Here is a 4,315-nt window from a genome sequence, read left to right on the forward strand (position 1 = left end):
AATTTCAGGTTACATTAGAACTGGAAAATAAAACGGATATTTTAAAAGGTATGTTGTTAAAAAAAGAACAATTTAATCTTTTAAAGTAAATTGTAAGCAAAAGTTGTAAGAATTAAAAAATAATGTACCTATAGATTTCAAGATACATATGTCTAAAATTGAGATTACAATTTCAAATTTTGAGAAAACTTAAAAATATAACAGAATAGTAGGTTCTCTTCATCATTACACTGTATTATTTTTAGTTTAATGAAATCTTTATTATCAACCGAGCCATATATGTTTGAGAATTCTACAATCAATACAACAACAGAACTTAAAAACTCATTTAAAGGATAGATAATTAAATTGTAATAGGCACAAAATTAAGTAATATTAGTTTACAATTATAATTATAAATAAATACATAGTTGATACAATTATAACGAAGAATACAAAAAGTAGACACTCAAATGTGTAAACTTCCAGGAAATTCCAATAAGGTTTATATAAAAAATTGTTCAATCAAATCAAAAATTGATCACGATTATTAAAATTAAAAGAAAAAAAAAAAATACATTAATTATATCAACGCATATATTTAATTAATTTAAAAGCATTTCATTGTTTCGTTTTATTTTAATGTTCAAATCGTAGCTAGACTTTTGTACATGTCGCTCATTTATTACAAGACTGGCATAAACATAAAAAGTCGTTTCGAGATAAATGGCTTTGAATGTTTAATGACATTTTACTTTTTTTTAAATAACTTAAATAAATAAAGGGATATGAAAAATAGGCCAGATTTAGATAGTAGAGGTTAATATGTTTCTAGTCTACATTGAAATTTAACTTTTATTTATCTAATATTCGTGAAACATGAGTTTTATATCACATCGAAAATAAAACACATTTGATAAATTTACATGAGAGACTTTAGTATGATGCATGTTTAAAAAACCTGAATTTTGGATTATGCCAGTCTTGTAGTAATTGAGCGATATGTTGTTAATTTAGTAATTCTAAGGTGAATAAAATTATGTTCAAAATAAATAAATTACACAAAAATTTTAAAATTCTTACAAATTTTTAATGATGTTATTCTAAGTAGGAATCTCATTGGCCATTCCAACATGAAAATAATTTTATTACTGATTTATTTGACTTCTTAAACATTAGAAAACACGTTAAAAATATACTAAGTTATTGTCTTTATTTTTCTTTGCAGTTAAAAACTTGGATCAAATTTTCATACGTATACCATCCATTAAGGTGAGTTTTTAAATCAAATATATTTAAATATATTAAGATGTCAAGTGTTTAATTGATGATATATTATAGTAGGAATCTCATTGACCATTCTTACGTGAAAATAACTTTATTTTCTGATGTCTTTTACTATTTTCTAATTAATTTTTTTTTTAACAATATTCTGATATTTTATTTATCTCTTTTACAGTTCCAAAATCTTAATATATATTCCTGCATTAAACTAAAGGTGATTATTACATTTTAGTTTTTAATAACAACATTGAAAATATCCAGTCATATACCGTCACCTGAAATGCAAAGGTCGTTATAACGTAAGAATTTAAAATTGAGTTTTTTATTGACTAAAATTTAACACCAGTAAGTTTTAGACACTAATAAACAAAATACGACCCATCTAAGCAAAATCAATATTTGCATTAAACAAGGTCTTGACTGAACACTTACATGTTTATTGTTTGAGCTACTGCCCAGCAAAAAAAATTGATGCCATACTTTACAAACGACATCTTAACCACATCCCAAAAATGTGTGCTTATTTTTAATTTTTTTTTAAGTCTGCGTGTTACCTGTAACATATCAAGAAACACACCAATAACGTACTTGAAGTACATTCAACATTGGTGAAAAACCAATGAAATTTATATAAGCATGTCATTGAAAGAATGTGGTATTTTTTGCTGGGTAATTAAAGTTAATTTTTTAATAAAATGAAATGTATTATTGGGGATATGCTAGTTCCTATACGCATTTCGCCGGTTGCTTAAGCCAGCTCATCAGGAAACCTTTCTTAACTTTTTAGAAAAACTAGAAATGTTTATAGTATATTCTTTTTATAAACTCAATAATGCATTTATATTTTATTCTTTTCTTACATTCTATTTGTAAAGTAAAGCATGGATATTTCATGTACATAATGTGTATTATATATATGTATGTATATCGCCATCAAAAATACGAACAATTCTATTATTACGTATAAGACATTTCCTTATTTTTTTAAATTTATTTTGTTAATATTCAGGATTGTAGAATCTGATTGACATCAGCATTTGTATTTTATTTGTTTTGTTTTATGTGGTTAAGTGGAATTGGCGCGAATGTAAGTTAAATTAAATTTTATAAAATAAAAGACAAAGATGTTCTTATTTTTCGTTTCACTATTTGTATCCATCCTCCATCATTAAAAATAAAATAAAACTACCAAACTACTAACAAAACAGAACTTCTGATTCGAATATGGGTTTTATAATAAAACTTTTATTAATTTTCGAATTAAAGGAAAACAATCGATTTAATGACACCAATTCAAATTAGAATCGATTTTTAATTTGATAAATTACAATTCTGACTTGGATTCTACAATAACCTGATTATCTATATTTCTGAAATGATTTTATTTTCGTATTTTAGTTGGCAATATGTTTTATGATGATATATTTTAGTAGGAATCTCATTGACCATTTTAAATATGAAAAGAACTAATTTTACTGATAACTGAAAATTCATTTCATAATTATATGTACATATATATTTTAGATTTTAACGAATTTTGCTTTCTTTTGTTTCAGGTTCACAGGTCGAAATTAATTAAAAGAATTATATGTATGTATATATGTATTTTTGATTTTTTTTTCCTATTGATGAAATCATATATTTGGAAGATTCTCTTAATCTCACTTCTAATACAACGACAGGATTATTTTGAAAAAAATTAATTTCTCTGGATGTTGAATAATTGACATTCATCGAGGACATGACAAATTCTTAAACATACATACAATGGTGATTGCAAAGGATCAAAATAAAAATTTAAAAATAAAATAATTTATTCTATTTATTAAACAATAATTTTCTTATTTTCTAACCTTCATAAGTTTGACTCTATGTTTTGGCTATGATGTAAATAAAATGACTATAAGCAATAAAGTATTTATTTAAACTTAAAGCTTAGAATAAATTTTAAGTATATGAAATGTAGTAACCCTGCAGGAAATGGAACTAGTATCAAACTTGTATTCTACTAGTACCAAAATCACCAATACTAGTTCCCAACTGTAAACTTTCCTATACCATCATAATGCTCAAATTAACATTGAGTGTGTTTAAAAAAATTACTAGTACCATTAGTTCTAGACTTATACTAGTACACTTGGACCCAATTGGGTTCTTTAGCCCGTGTCTATATTAGACAAATATTTATCACGGCAATTGACAAAACATCGGCAGAAAAATTGTCAGTTTTTTGTTTATGTTAATGAATAGGGTAACAAAATGCTGATTTTATCACGACAGCTCACAGATAATTTTATTGAAATAATGCTATATTTTATAAAAACAATCAAAATTAAATGCAAATTTTGTAAATAAACACTAATTTCACGAAAACTTATGTTAAAAATTAAAAAAAAAAAAAAAAAAACACTCATAACGACGTTATAAACGCTAATAAATGCCGTCTGTACCTGCTAATTTTTTATCATGATAACAATTTGACGTTTAGCATAATAAATATTTGTCTAATATAGACATGGGGTTAGAACCAGTTTGATACTAGTTCTAATATTCATAAAAAGTCGCTTTGCTCTTTTGCAATCCTACTGCACAATTCCAAGTGAAAATTACTACACTGAAAATAATCCATGCTTAACTTTACGAAAAAAACTTTCGTAACAACTTTTTTCGTAATATATACGAAAATTTTGTGTATATACGAAATATTGTTTAATCAACCCCTTTTCTAATTTACGAAAGTACGAAACACCTGTCGCAATATCTTTTTTCGTATATATTAAGAAACTTTGTTTTCTTTTACAAAAATAATTTCGTTAAGGCATGTAATATTTAACGAAAGTAACGATTTTTTTCGTAACAAGATTATTTAGTAATATACAAGAATTATTTTTGATTTCACAAAAAAAATTATATTGTTACGATATTTTTTTTTTTGTTATTTTCGTAATTTTAAGGGAGTTAAATTAAAAGTAATTTTTAATTTACAGGAAATTAGCTGTCTAATTTCCTGTAAAATTTTTTATGTTTTTTAAAAAACATAAAAATTAGATTT

At 24.4% G+C, this 4,315-nt stretch overlaps 1 long non-coding RNA gene across 1 annotated transcript; it reads left to right on the plus strand.

The window, feature by feature from the left end:
* LOC119614397 lies at positions 1-3,062 on the plus strand. Its single transcript, XR_005232326.1, has 5 exons — positions 1-48; positions 1,208-1,251; positions 1,439-1,477; positions 2,820-2,853; positions 2,913-3,062. It is a non-coding gene; the product is annotated as an uncharacterized LOC119614397 (long non-coding RNA).
* The last annotated feature ends 1,253 nt before the right edge of the window (positions 3,063-4,315 follow it).

This window comes from Lucilia sericata, unplaced genomic scaffold (assembly GCF_015586225.1).
Source record: "Lucilia sericata isolate MDLA Ls3-8-SP2 unplaced genomic scaffold, ASM1558622v1 Contig002848F_arrow, whole genome shotgun sequence".
Taxonomy (NCBI): Eukaryota; Metazoa; Arthropoda; class Insecta; order Diptera; family Calliphoridae; genus Lucilia; species Lucilia sericata.